Below are 16342 nucleotides of genomic sequence, written 5' to 3'. Positions count from 1 at the left end.
CTCATAACATGAAACGGAATAAAATTTTACCTTGCCTGAAAAGCCATCAATCCCTCCAAAAATAACCATGTTGTACCTGATGGATGATACAAAATGAACATCACTTTAATGTGACAACAACTGAGGTCATATGTTCTGCATGTTGGCAACAAAACACCCACCGGTCATATGTATGAAATAACACCACAAGAGCATATAGTTTATCTGATTAGCATATGGTTGGTGTCTATGTGAAGAAGGTACTTGGAGCATGGCACAGAGTAGGTTCACCTAACCACACGTCCCAGCTGTGTTGTTCTTGCCAGTAACCCAAGGCTGTCGAGGTATTGAAGCTCCCATTGGAGTTGATGACCATGACTTTCAAGGATGCCCTTACTGATCTGTAGCTTGACTGTGGAGCCCTGTTTTTTTGTATTTCAGAAACAAATGTATCGAGCTCTGCATCAGTACAAGCACTGCACAGTCCCCTGACAGAGATGTCATTGTCAGCCATTCTTTGATAGAGTGTGATGTGAGAAACACTAAGATTTGCCATGGGGAGGACAACTTCCACCAAATGTTGAAGGTATTCTTTGAAAATGGATATTTTTGGTCATCTTTTTCCATGTGTTTTTTTCATATTGGATTGGCAGGGGAGGATGTTGTTATCTTTGATTCTGCAGTGCTCAACTCTACCAGTGTGTCTGTAACTTCCTGGGAGACAGGTACAGTAGTGTTCAGAATAATAGTAGTGCTATGTGACTAAAACGATTAATCCAGGTTTTGAGTATATTTCTTATTGTTACATGGGAAACAAGGTACCAGTAGATTCAGTAGATTCTCACAAATCCAACAAGACCAAGCATTCATGATATGCACACTCTTAAGGCCATGAAATTGGGCTATTAGTAAAAAAAGTAGAAAAGAGGGTGTCATGTTCAAACTGCTTTTTTAGCAATCCTGTGAATCACTAAACTAGTATTTAGTTGTATAACCACAGTTTTTCATGATTTGTTCACATCTGCGAGGCATTAATTTTATTGGTTGTTGAAACACCCATTTCAAGGGCATGTCCTCTTCAGCATAAGGCAACATGACCTCTTCAAGTATTTTGACATATCCAAACTGATCCATGATACCTGGTATGCGATATATAGGCCCAACACCATAGTAGGAGAAACACGCCCATATCATGATGCTTGCACCACCATGCTTCACTGTCTTCACTGTGAACTGTGGCTTGAATTCAGAGTTTGGGGGTCATCTCACAAACTGTCTGCGGCCCTTGGACCCAAAAAGAACAATTTTACTCTCATCAGTCCACAAAATATTCCTCCATTTCTCTTTAGGCCAGTTGATGTGTTCTTTGGCAAATTGTAACCTCTTCTGCACATGTCTTTTATTTAACAGAGGGACTTTGCGGGGGATTCTTGCAAATACATTAGCTTCACACAGGCATCTTCTAACTGTCACAGCACTTACAGGTAACTCCAGACTGTCTTTGATCATCCTGGAGCTGATCAATGGGTGAGCCTTTGCCATTCTGGTTATTCCTCTATCCATTTTGATGATTGTTTTCCATTTTCTTCCACGCGTCTCTGGTTTTTTTGTCCATTTTAAAGCATTTGAGATCATTGTAGATGAACAGCCTATAATTTTTTTGCACCTGCGTATAAGTTTTCCCCTCTCCAATCAACTTTTTAATCAAACTACGCTGTTCTTCTGAACAATGTATTGAACGTCCTATTTTCCTCAGGCTTTCAAAGAGAAAAGCATGTTCAACAGGTGTTGGCTCCATCCTTAAATAGGGGGAACCTGGTTCACACCTGTTTGTTCTACAAAACTGACAAACTCACTGACTGAATGCCACACTACTATTATTGTACTTTTTTGAATAATAGCCCAATTCCATAGCCTTAAGAGTGTGCATATCATGAATGCTTGGTCTTGTTGGATTTGTGAGAATCTACTGAATCTACTGGTACCTTGTTTCCCATGTAACAATAAGAAATATACTCAAAACCTGGATTAATCTTTTTAGTCACATAGCACTACTATTATTCTGAACACTACTGTACATGTTGAGACACAATGTCCAGGAAAACCATTTCGTGTGCACAAACAAATTCCAGATAACCTGGATCGAGCAGCGCTTGCTGGAGAACATGTGAAACCCTGTTATGCAGTCGCTCCATAATGTGCTGTCTTAATGTTCCTTAATGAAAATATCAAGAAATGCTTGAAAGTGAAGCTGATAAAAAGAAGGGTTAATCGCTTAACAACGACAAAATTTGGAGTGACTAAGTCCTTTGTTTAGTCCACCACTTACTGCTAATTGTTTTGATGTGTACCTTGGGTAATAAATCAAATGAATCCTCTTTTAATCTTGAATCCTGAAACAATATTCTCCATTTAATTTCTTAAAGTCGCATACTTTATTTATCTACATGAAAATAAAATAAACAGAAAACGCCCAAGCGCAGTCAAACCGATTGCTTCTATCCTGTTATCAGCAACACCTGTGCAAACTAGTGGTAACATAAGTAACCTGCCTGACCCCCGGCCAACATCCGGCTCAGGTAAGTAAACAAATGAAATACAGCCCCCAAGGGGTTTGGAGGTAAAATGTTAGAAAACATGAATTTATTCAACCGTCCCACACAGACACATTGATTTATTGCTGGTATCATCAGATATATATTGTCCCTCTATTAATATGCGAAAAGAGGCTTCCACATGCTTGAGCTTCACACTGCTGACAGACGTCCTGTGATTGTCAGTCTTGTTATCTTTAGACTACACTTTAACAGCAGTGATAGGGTGGGCACATCCTGATAGCTGAGAATATTACAGTCAGGTATTGTTCCCCCTCAATTGAAAGGAGGCTGAAAATCGCAGGGAATTTCTGAAATTGGATACTAAGCCTTAATAGGCGGCCCTGGGGCCTCTGCATTGACTTTCTACTAAAAGTTGGCATAATCTCAAATATACGAGGTCTATTAGAAAAGAAACCGACCATTTTATTTTTTAAAAAAACTATATGGATTTGATTCATATGTTTTTACGTCAGCCAAGCTTGAACCTTCGTGCGCATGCGTGAGTTTTTCCACGCCTGTCGGTGACGTCATTCGCCTGTGAGCACGCCTTGTGGGAGGAGTGGTCCAACCCCCTCATCGGATTTTCATTGTCTGAGAAGTTGCTGAGAGACTGGCGCTGTGCTTCATCAAAATTTTTTCAGAACTGTGAGGCACATCCGAGTGGATACCATTCGAGAAATTAAGCTGGTTTTCGGTGAAAATTTTAATGGCTGATGAGAGATTTTGGATTGTTTCTATCGCTGTAAGGACTTCCCACGGAGCGGGATGTCGCGCAGCGCTCCGAGGTGACTTCGTCATCCTGTTTCAAGCTGAAAACCTCCAAATTTAAGCCTCTGTTGACCCAGGACATCATGAGAGAACAGAGAACTTTCAGAAGAGGTCGGAATCAGCAGTTTATCCGGACATTCCACTGATAAAGGAGATTTTTCTAATGAAAGACGTGCGGACGGATTGGCGCGTCGGCTCGCAGCCGGTGCAGCGCGCCCGCCACAGGAAAAACCATTTGTAAAATCCAGGCGGCTTTTGGTGGCTTTCAGTTGAGTGAGTATCTGAGAAATTGTTTAACAGCTGGACATGTTCCAACTTGTCCTTAAGGCTTCCAACGGAGGTGTTTTTCCTGTGGCGGGCACGCCGAGCCGGCTGCGAGCCGACGCGCCAATCCGTCCGCACATCTTTCATTAAAAAAAATCTCCTTTAACAGTGGAATGTCCGGATAAACTGCTGATTCCGACCTCTTCTGAAAGTTCTCTGTTCTCTCACGACGTCCTGGGTCAACAGAGGCTTAAATTTGGAGATTTTCAGCTTGAAACAGGATGACGACGTCGCCTCGGAGCGCTGCGCGATGTCCCGCTCTATGGGAAGTCCTTACAGCGATAGAAATAATCCAAAATCTCTCATCAGCCGTTAAAATTTTCACCGAAAACCAGCTTAATTTGTGCTCATAGGCGAATGATGTCACTGACAGGCGTGAAAAAACTCTCGCATGCCCACGAGGGTTCAAGCTTGGCTGATGTAATCACACGTGATTCAAATCCATATGGTTTTTTAAAAAAATAATAAGGTCGGATACTTTTCTAATAGACCTCGTATTCCGATGTATCAAAGTGTGCGTAGGCATGAATCCACGCACGTTTGGTTTGTACATCCCACTGAACATGTAATGGCACACGCGCACACCCAAACTCCTCCCTGGACACGCCTCTATCTGACCATACAAATATATTCAAATAGTCTGGTTGTATCATGCTGAAGGAATCATAAGTGTGGAGTGTTGTGTGTTTGATGACGCCCGCCATCGTGTTTGTGTTGTTGTGTGTAAAAATTAAAGAACTTTCAGAGTCATTGTGTGAAAACATTAAATAAGTATGTTTGTGTGTGTAAATGCTGAATTGGGCTGTGCACGCACACTGAAGTAAAAAGATATTAGGTGCACAGTGGCTGACAGTGTGTGACATTAACATTACACACGCTTTTCAATCAATCAATCAATTTTTTTATATAGCGCCAAATCACAACAAACAGTTGCCCCAAGGCGCTTTATATTGTAAGGCAAGGCCATACAATAATTATGTAAATTATGGCGACAGTGGGAAGGAAAAACTCCCTTTTAACAGGAAGAAACCTCCAGCAGAACCAGGCTCAGGGAGGGGCAGTCTTCTGCTGGGACTGGTTGGGGCTGAGTGAGAGAACCAGGAAAAAGACATGCTGTGGAGGGGAGCAGAGATCAATCACTAATGATTAAATGCAGAGTGGTGCATACAGAGCAAAAACAGAAAGAAACAATGCATCATGGGAACCCCCCAGCAGTCTACGTCTATAGCAGCATAACTAAGGGATGGTTCAGGGTCACCTGATCCAGCCCTAACTATAAGCTTTAGCTTATATTTATATTTAGCTTTTATTGACAAATACTGAACACAGTCAGGGTCTTGTTAAGAAACTCTTTAGTTCCACCATCAAGAAAAAGAAAACATATTAATAATTAAAAATACAATAAAATAAAACATTAGAATGCGCACATGACCAAACATGTCTGCACTAGTTTTCATTAGGAACAATTACACGGACAAATTATTTAACCACCAAGCACCCCCCCATCGCGCACCGTGCCTGATGCTCATTTGTGTACCACACATAATTTGAACATTGATGGAATGAAAATGTTTCCTATTAACAAAAACAAACTCATGTGATGGTGCTTTCATAGCAATATGTGTGCAGTTAATACTGTAGCTCTGATTACATTTGGAAAACCAGCTCTGGCTGCAAAATGAGCTGTAATGTTGCAATGTGATGTACCTGGACGACATTCAGATGATTGTGTTCCACACACCTGGCGTGGCTTGGCGCAAGATTGACTGGCACATTCCTGACCGATCAGCCAGCTCACGCAGAAATGCCAATGATGCCAGGATGCCCAGTGTGGTCAGCACCTGTGTGGGTACAGACAACCACCTGACTCCTCACCGTATTGCGCTCTGGGCTGGCAGCAGTTCTGTGCACAACTCCAGTAACAGTGGCCTTGGTAATCGAAATCGGCTTATGAGCCAATTATCGTCATTTGCAAGTAAATCCTTGTGTTCCCTGAATACATGCTCATGTTGGATTGCACCATTTGCAAAGGGGCTTTAACAATGCTAACACAGCCATTGGGGTTTTTTCACACACCAACAGGCTAACTTCAGCTAACAGAGTTTACTCTGCATTGAGACTTCCGGTGCAATGGCGAGTCGAAACTTCCCAGAAAGTTTACTCTTTTCACAGAACCTTTCAAGAGGGAAGTTTCAAGATGTGTATGGATTAACAGAGACACTCCCCCACACCCTGCTCCAAACCAGATTAAGGATACAGTTTATTTTTGAGTACTTCATCTACAACTAAGAAGGTTGTCTTAGCCAGCTTAGCATCATCTCCGATATAAACACTGTTAAGAGGTCTGACGGACCTCTAAATCTTATCTGATTGTGTTTAAATTTGGTCTGCACCTATAAAACCCCAAGTGGAACAAAAACAACATGTGTGTGTGTGTGTGTGTGTGTGTGTGTGTGTGTGTGTGTGTGTGTGTGTGTGTGTGTGTGTGTGTGTGTGTGTGTGTATATATATATATATATATATATATACACACACACACACACACACACAGTGGGGCGTATTTGATCCACTGTCAATTTTGCCAGTTTTCCCACCTACAAAGAATGGAAAGTTCTTTACGTTTTATCGTAGGTACACTTCAACTGTGAGAGACAGAATCCAAAAAAAAAAAATCAGAATTGTATGATTTTTAAATAATTCATTTGCATTTATTTGCAATTACAGAGCTCAGACGTTTCCTGTAGTTCTTGACCAAGTCTGCACACTGCAGCAGGGATTTTGATCCACTCCTCCATACAGATCTTCTCCAGATCTTTCAGGTTTTGAGTTTCAGCTCCCTCCAAAGATTTTCTGTTGAGTTCAGAGCTGGAGACTGGACAGGCCACTCCAGGACCTTGAAATGCTTCTTACGGAGTCACTCCTTAATTGCCCTGGCTGTGTGATTGAGGTCATTTTCATGCTGGAAGACCCAGCCATGACCCATCTTCAATGTTCTTACTGAGGGAAGGAGACTGTTTGCCAAAATCTCACGATACATGACCCCATCCATCTTCCCTTCAATATGGTGCAGTCATCCTGTCCCCTTTGCAGAAAAGCACCCCCAGAGTATGATGTTTCCACCCCCATGCGTCACGGTTGGGATAATGTTCTTGGGGTTGTTCTCATCCTCCAAATACGGCGATGCCAAAAAGGTCTATTTTGGTCTCATCTGACCACATGACCTTCTTCCATGCCTCCTCTGGATCATCCAGATGGTCACTGGTGAACTTCAAATGGGCCTGGACATGTGCTGGTGTGAGCAGGGGGACCTTGCATGCCTTGCAGGATTTTAAAACAATGACGGCATTGTGTGTTACTAATGTAATCTTTGTGACTGTGGTCCCAGCTCTCTTCAGGTCATTGACCAGGTCCTCCTGTGTTGTTCTGGACTTTCTCAGAATCATCTTTACCCCATGAGGTGAGATCTTGCATGGAGCACAAAACCGGGGAAGACTGACAGTCATCATGTGTTTCTTCCATTTTCTAATAATTGCACCAGCAGTTGTTGCCTTCTCACCAAGCTGCTTGCCTGTTGTCCTGTAGCCCATCTCAGTCTTGTGCAGGTCTACAGTTTTTTTCCCTTGTGTCCTTAAACAGCTCTTTGGTCTTGGTTATGGTGGACAGGTTGGAGTGTGATTGATTGAGTGTGTGAACAGGTGTCTTTTATACAGGCAACGAGTTCTAACAGGTGCAATTAATACAGGTAAAGAGTGCAGAATAAGAGGGCTTCTTAAAGAAAAATTAACAGGTCTGTGAGAGCCAGAATTCTTGCTGGTTGGTAAGTGGTCAAATACTTATTTCATGCAATAAAATGCAAATTAATTATTTAAAATCAAACAATGTAATTTTTCCGTTTTTTTTTTGGTTTTTTTTATTCTGTCACTTACAGCTGAAGTGTACCTACAATAAAATTTACAGACCTCTCCATTCTTTGTAGGTGGGAAAACCTGCCAAATCAACAGTGTGTATATATATATATATATATATATATATGTGTGTGTGTGTGTGTGTATATACGGGGGGTGGTGGCCAAGTGGTTAATACGCTTGGTTTCAGTTCAGAAGGTTCCGGGTTCAAATCCCACCTCTGCCACATTTCTCCATGTAATGTGGAGTTGCGTCAGGAAGGGCATCCGGTGTAAAACCTGTGCCAATTCAACATGCAGATCCACCTTGGATTTTCTGTGGCGACCCCGAGTGCAAACAAGGGAGCACCGACGGGACTTACTATGTGTGTATGTATACGCACGCACTGTCAGTTGTGGGACCTTACATGTAGACAGGTGTGTGTCTTTCCAAATCATGTCCAATCAACTTAATTTACCCCAGGTGGAATCCAATTAAGCTGTAGAAATATCTGAAGGATGATCAGTGGAAACAGGATGCACCTGAGCTCAATTTTTAGCTTCATGGCAAAGGCTGTGAATACTTATGTACTTTCTTACCCTTTTATATTTTTAACAATTTTGCAAAAATCTCAAATCATTATGAGGTATTTTGAGGAAAACTGTTTTAGCCCATTTTGGAATAAGGCTGTAACAAAATACAGGAAAGGTGAAGTGCTGTGAATACTTTCTGGATGCACTGTATCTTTGTGCATGGTCATGTTTGTTAAACTGTTCTGTCAGTCTTGTTTTGTCTGTACTGTTTTACTGGTCATATTAACCTGTGTGTAAGCCCCCCCCCCCCATGTATAAGCATTTTCTCACTGAAAAGGGATTGTGGATGAAGCACAGATTTATTTTTTTTTAGTCCACCAAATCATCGGCATTTGTCTGTCTTTCTGTTAGCAGGATTATGTCAAAATTACTGCGTGGATTTTGATGAAATTTTCACCTCAGATACATATTAGGACATGGACCCATTAAATTTTGGAGGTGATCTGGATCCAGATTCTGAATCAAGTTTCACTTTATATAGGCTTTGAAGGATTACTGTTAGCAGGATTACGTGAAACCTACTGCACAGATTTTGATGAAATTTTCACCAGATAGATATTAGGCCATGGAAGACTCCATTAAGTTTTAGAGGTGATCTGGATTAAGTTTCACTTTATATAGGCTTTGAAGGATTACGTCAAAACTAGATTCTTACCAATTTTGCACCACAGATAGATATTAGCCCATGGAAAACTCCAACAAATTTTGGAGTGGATCTGTATTGGCAGATATCAGAAATCTCTGATTGCTCTTGCTCATTTATTTGTGTGTGTGTGTGTGTGTGTGTGTGTGTGTGTGTGTGTGTGTGTGTGTGTGTGTGTGTGTGTGTGTGTGTGTGTGTGTGTGTGTGTGTGTGTGTGTGTGTGTGTGTGTGTGTGTGTGTGTGTGAATGTAATACTTTGAGATTGTAATTCTGTGAGATGGTCTTATTTGAAATTAATCATGTTACTAAAAACAAAGTTGTCCGGGAAAAGAAGAAAGTAAAATATTGCATTGGTTCCCACAATGGAAATGTCCCCTGCCACATTATTAAAATCCTTCTTCAATTTTGCCTGTATCATCAGTCAGCGACTTGTAGAGCCCTAGTTACCCTCCACCTCTTTACACCTCGGATATATTTTTGCAGACATTATTTTTCAGACTTTTTAAATTAATGGAATGCTCTCTGACCATTTGATCTGTCCCATTAAAATTCCTCAGTAACTCCTTTTGGAGTGTGAAACATGTTGCAAACTGTAATTTTAAAAATGTATGAACCTGATGATCAGTCACCCTGATGGTTTTGTCTCGTTAAGTTTAATAAGTTAGCTGCCCCCACAGGCCCCATTTGGTCCAGACTCTATAGCTTCCCAAATGCTTTATTTTATTTATTTTTATTAGTATGATGTAAAATCTAAGTCAATTAATAAAATGCATTGAAATTTATAACCATGAAAATATAGATAAAATTGGCTATTAACAAAACACACACAATGAGGATAATCTGTCAAGTTTTGTCAAGTACTACATGTTAAAGGGGGACCCAACAGTGTTATTGAATAACAATAATATAGTCATTATTCAATATTGTTCAAGTAAGAAATAAATGTTACAGCCATATATTAGGCCTGCCTACATAGTGCAAGAAATGCATTGTGGTTACTAAGTAGGATAAGTGCGTTATAAAAGTATGTTTAATCAAAACGATTGTGAATTTAAAGTGGAGCATGCAACTACAATTGCCTCACCAAAGTCATTATGTTAGGAGACACATGGTGATTTAGTAACCGTTTCATTAGGTCACCTAGTCAACAAGACACCAGTATCACTGCCATTTCCCCCTAGCAAGAACCCTGTATTTCTAACACATGATCAAAATTTGACTAATTAATACTTGTTTCCCATTATTTTTACGTTTTAAATTGTAGAAATAAGTGTCCATAATTTACACTTTCAAAGTAAAGCTTTTGTCAAACAAATGTGTCATACCTGAGGCAGCTGGTATGTTTGAATAAAAGGTTGTTATACCTTTAAAACCAGTTCCAGTGCCAGAAGTTCATAAGCCACGTTAATGACTGACAGAGGTCAATGAGACTGTACATTTGTGTGCGAGTGTATCAGCATGAACAGGTGTTGTGTGACAACACAGCTCATGTGTTCACATTACACAGCCCAGACATACTTTAAAAATACAACAATAGAAACTCTTGTGCACTGAATGTGTCCATTCCAAATGTCTCATCTGTATTATAATAGCCGTGGCGTCTGTGTGGGTGTGTATGGCTTCGATCACGCAGAAGCCGGAGGAGAGCTGCCATTTGCCATTTGGCATGCTTATGTATTTTGGGTCAAGGATGAACACTGCAAAAATGGAAAGCTGATAAGACAAATTTTTGGAGAAATTACCAATTTTAGCTAAACAGTAAACAATGGACATTGTGCTGCAATGCACCATGGGAGTTTGGGGTTTTAAATGTTATTGTGGTTCATGTTAATTTAACAGTGTTGTTAGTGTTATTGATTTTTTGTGTGTTTTTATAGTTCAGTTGGTTTAGTCAGTTTAGTTAAGTATCATGTTGCTGGTACCATGACTGAAAAGTGTACTGTGTTTGTCTTCTGCCACATCTCTGTTTCTGCATGCCTAAAATTAGAAGCACCCACTTGCGGTAGAATACGGAAAAGACAAAAAGCTTTCTGTTCATCCATGCATGTGTGCTTGCGGGTGTGCATGTAACTTTGATCACAGAGAAACTGTGGAGCGCTCACATTTGCTGTTTGTTATGCTTATGTATTTTGGGTCAAGGATGAATGCCGCCTAAACGGAATGTTGATAGAACTAATATTTTTGGAGGAGCTACAGATTTTAGCTAACAACACTGAACAATGGATGTTACTAACTACATTCTGGACTCGCATTGCCATTCCAGCAGCTGGTAGTAAATTATCTTCATATTCAAAGCATGAGTGTGTGATTTTATTCAGTAAGTTCAATGTAAGTACATACTCTATTTGTAAATACGTCAATAAAAATACATGGATGACACAAAATGACAATGCTTATTTCCATTGTGGTCCATTTAAAAATCAAATGACAAAACAGAAGTAACAACAAAATGAAATGATAATACTGATAATAAATAATAAAAATAATAATCATAATAGTGTTTATATGATAAGAACCTAAACAATTTATAAATACATTAAGACAGTAAACATTAAAAAGTTAACATTTAAAATTTACGTAATTAACAGGAAATAAGAGGGCTGAGTTCTTCTAAAAACTGTTGAGATCTGAGCTTCTAAAAACATTCTGGACTCACGCCATTCCAACTCATTATAGAAACTTTCCATAATTTATTACTACCCTTGAAAATCGATCTATTATGTGCATTGTTATTCTCTGAATATTTACCTTGCATATTGTCCTGAGTAAAAAGGACAAGTTGCTTCATCACGGACTGACTACAGAGGCTCACCTTTAAGAACAGGTGCTCTCTGCACTACTGCTTTCCAGTTGTTTCAGGAAGTTACAGTATTTACTCATTTGGACTTGCCTAACGTGAGAATTTAGGAAGGTGATTGACGATAAACTGGCTTTAACACACCTAGTGGTCATTATGAATCATGAATGAATCATGCCTTTCAGTCTTTCCAGTGCTCCCACAGGTTTGCATAACCTTGTGAATGATATTCTTTCTGACATGTGAAATGTGCTTGTTTTTGTCTCTTTTGACAGTATTTAGAATTTTTTCCCATGGATCAGACTTATCATGGGTCACGTCTCTGGTGTTTGATTCAGGTCTCTGTTTAATTGGATTTTGTGAGTTTCCTTCACATTAGCTTCTCTTAACGGTGTTGAGTGCTATTCTCTCTTTGTTAGAGTTCTCCTATGCTCTTATTCTAACATATCCATCTTCCATGTTCACTCTGTGTCGCTCACATTCCTGTTTCTGGTGTTCCGGTTCACATGTCTGTACTTTAATTGTTTACTGGCCTTTATAAGCGCTGTTGGAGCGTTACCTTGTTGCCAGATTGTCTAGCTTTATGCCTGCTCTCTTGCGTTACTTCCTTGTGTTTCACTCTGTGCTTTTGAACCAGGCTATTTCCGTGTTTGCTGATATTTGCCTGCCATTTTTGGATTTGGTTGCCTGTTATGTTTGCTCACTGTGCTCTGCCTGGACTTCTCTTCTGCTGCTCCCTCTTTGGACACTGTCACCAGTTGGACTGATCTCTCATGTACCTGACTGTTGCCTTTGTATATGACCAAGAGAACTGTTTGCTGAACTGAAAGTGTGGAACTGTTTGGTAGCACTTTAATACTATGCCTCTTGTGACTGGTACAGTAAAGCTAGCTTTTACTCATCTACGTTGTGATTGTTTGCATTGGGTCGTCTGTCAGAGTCATCACACAGACTTACCATGTCACCCATGTAAGAAAGGTGCTCTAGCATCTATTCTAGAAGCCGTTATTTTTTTAAAGCAGAAAATGTGAATTCCATCAATCATCTGTATCTTCTATGGGTTTTATTATCTTCCCAGGCAAGATGAGATTGATCCTGCTGAGGTCAATGCTGTGTTGGTCAACTCCTGATAGCTGTAAGCAGTTACACTTTATGGGTTTTCAATTTGTATCACTTTTTTATCCACAGCACTGTACTCGCTCCATTACACCAATTAACCTCCATGCATTCTAAGGCCTTGTCCACACAGAAATGGAATGTTCTCTATATGATCTTTTTCTTTGTCTTTTCCAAAAAGTGTTCTGTAAACATAGCACCATTCAAGAAATGTGTTTATGAAACTGCTGTAGTACAAATGTCAGGCCTATATGTTGTAACCCTTCCGCAAATAATGGAGAACATGTGAAGCATGCGCATAACCGGTGTAAGGAGCTAGTCAATGTTGCAGCAGAAGCTAGAACTTTACAAAGCAGCATACAGAGTAAATATAAAGTTTTTTTAATCTAACCTGTTGCATACCTTTAGCCAGATTCATCATCACAGTCGAAAACTGTTATCCACATAAGATGCCCTTGATTGGAAGATGACATCTGTAAATACTTTTATTCTTTATCATGGAAAGAATAAATGCAGCATTTTTAAAGAAGACCCTCTGTGTTTGCTTCAGGCGTGTTTCTCAGCCTGAACCAGAGGACGCCAGCAGTTTGTCCCACCAACAAGAAGAAAAAATAACTAATTTTAAAACCTGAAAGTCCTTTCGACAGTTATTTTATTCATGTCACAGCACTACATTAATTCACACCAATGTTCACCACAGCCATCTGTCATCTCTTCAGCATTCTGCTCGCAACAAAAATAAATCCCATTAAGGATCCACCAAAACAAAAATGTCAAATTACACTGTTACAACAACATGTCATTTGTTGTGAGTGGCTGAAGTCAAAAGTGAGGCTATGACATCATCATTTCAGAATAGTTCTATATTGCTTGTCCACATGAAAATGCAAATCTGGTGATTTCAGATTTATCCACTCTGGGACCTGTTTTCAAAAAGTATAAGTTTCAGGCTCTGAAAACACAGGTTTTGTGTGGACGAAACACCTATACAATACAAAACTTTTCCAGATACGCCTAACCGATCTCCGTGTGGACAAGGCCTACATTTCAGGGGTCTCAAGTCTGAAAAGGTTTTTCAGGAGGTGAGGCATCGTTTCTCCTCAGCTCCCATCCTCCAACAGTTTATTGTTGAGGTTAACGCAGCCAACATGGGAGTGAGGGCAATTCTGTCAGAGTGGAGTTACACATAAAAATGGACGTCCCTGAGCTTTCGTTTCTCAGAAGTTGGATTACAAGGGTGGTTATGACATGGAGAACTGGGAGCTTTTTACTTGGAAGATTGCAGGCACCAGCATTCTGACTCGTGGATACGGTATGTCCCTTTACAGCTACTGTATCAACATGAGAGTCCAACATGGCAGCCTCCATGAGGGGGCCTCGCTCCCACCTAGATATGAAAGACACATTCTCAGCTCATGAAGACACATTGATTCATTATTACCATACACCAATGATCAGATGCTTATGAATGCCATATTCAATTGATGATCATAAACACCCCAAAATCCTGCACACTGTAGCTTTAGTTTTAATAAAGCTGTCATACTATTATACAACCCCAATTCCAATGAAGTTGGGACATTGTGTAAAATGTAAATAAAAACAGAATGCAATGACTTGCAAATCCTCTTCAACCTATATTCAATTGAATACACCACAAAGAAAAGATATTTAATGTTCAAACTGATAAACTTTGTTTTTGTGCAAATATTTGCTCATTTTGAAATGGATGCCTGCAACACGTTTCAAAAAAGCTGGGACAGTGGTATGTTTACCACTGTGTTACATCACCTTTCCTTCTAACAACACTCAATAAGCATATGGGAATTGAAGACACTAATTGTTGAAGCTTTGTAGGTGGAATTCTTTCCCATTCTTGCTTGATGTACAAATTCAGTTGTTCAACAGTCCGGGGTCTCCGTTGTCATATTTTGCGCTTCATAATGCACCACACATTTTCAATGAGTGACAGGTCTGGACTGCAGGCAGGCCAGTCCAGTACTCGCACCCTTTTACTACGAAGCCACACTGCTTGGTATTGTCTTGTGAAATAAGCAGGGACGTCCCTGAAAAAGACGTTGCTTGGATGGCAACATGTGTTGCTCCAAAACCTGGATGTGCCTTTCAGCATTGATGGTGCCATCACAGATGTGCAAGTTGCCCATGCCATGGGCACTAACACACCCCCATATCATCACGGATGCTGGCTTTTGAACTTTGCGCTGGTAACAATCCAGATAACCTTTTTCCTCTTTTGTCCAGAGGACACGACATCCATGATTTCCAAAAACAATTTGAAATGTGGACTCATCAGATCACAGCACACTTTTCTACTTTGCGTCTGTCCATTTCAAATGAGCTCGGGCCCAGAGACGGCAGCAACGTTTCTGGATGTTGTTGATGTATGGTAGAGTTTTAACTTGCACTTGTAGATGTATCAATGAACTGTGCAAACTGACAATGGTTTTCTGAAGTGTTTCTGAACCCATGCGGTAATATCCTTTAAGGTGCGTTTACAAATAACGATGACAAGTCACGAATGCCATGAAGTACACATTCTTGGCTGCTGATCATGAATGTGATGATTCAGGGCAGAAGCGTCAAGTGTCCTCAGGAACTGCTGCAACCTGTTACCACGCGTTATGATTAATGGCACGTGTTGCTGGAGAATTATCAGGAACCATTACGCACAGTCAAGAATAAGTTTGAGCGCCATCGCGCGTAACAGTGCATCAAGTTCTGTCACGTTGTGAATGAGGTGAATTGTCTCCACACACACCCCATATTCATCCATCAGCTGCTGAAGAATTCAGATCACTCCAGTTTGCTCCACAGCAGAAGAACTTTGTGACTGCATGCTTAGTTGGGCTCTGTGCCATGGAGTGGTGCAGAGAGGAGGAGGAGATGGAGAGAGCCAGATGTGTGGCTTCACGTGGCTCTCGTCTTGCTCGTTTTCCCAAACATCAGGCACATGCAGTAGGTGGAACACCTGCAGGAGCACGCTGAGGAGCATTGGAACAAAACTTTTAGCCGACTTGGCATCACTGTCCTCCTTCAGCATACTGCAGCAATGAAACTGAATGCGGTGCAGCAGGGTTTAATCAGTGGTGTCAAAAGTACACACATTTGTTACTTAAGTAGAAGTATAGATACTGCAGTTTAAAAACACTCTGGTAAAAGTTGAAGTATCAACTTGACCTCTTTACTCAAGTAAAAGTGAAAAAGTTGTTGTGTGGGCCGCCAGAAGAGGAGGTACTGCTGGCCCACCACCAGAGGGCGCCCTGCCTGGAGTGCGGGCTCCAGGCACCAGAGGGCGCAGCCGCCTCACAGGAGCAGCTAGGGTGACAGCTGTCACGCATCACCTGCAACAGCTGTTACCAATCAGCAGGGGTACATCAGCAGGACTACGTCTCCACCTCTTTGCCGAGATATCGTTCTACCTGGAAGGTAATATTCTCAGCTGACTGCTTGACAGTAACCTTTTGTGATTTTTGTGAGTGATAACAGACCTTTTTTCCAACGAGAGGTGGAGGTAGCTTTCCTGCCGTGCGGATTACTGGGTGCAAACGCGCCCACCTTTAATTGTGTTTTTGTTCCTCGCCAGCAGTACCAGGTCCGACACGCGGAGGCAGTGGCCACCT

Source organism: Thalassophryne amazonica, chromosome 1, assembly GCF_902500255.1.
Source record: "Thalassophryne amazonica chromosome 1, fThaAma1.1, whole genome shotgun sequence".
NCBI lineage: Eukaryota > Metazoa > Chordata > Actinopteri > Batrachoidiformes > Batrachoididae > Thalassophryne > Thalassophryne amazonica.
This window is presented reverse-complemented; position numbering follows the sequence as displayed.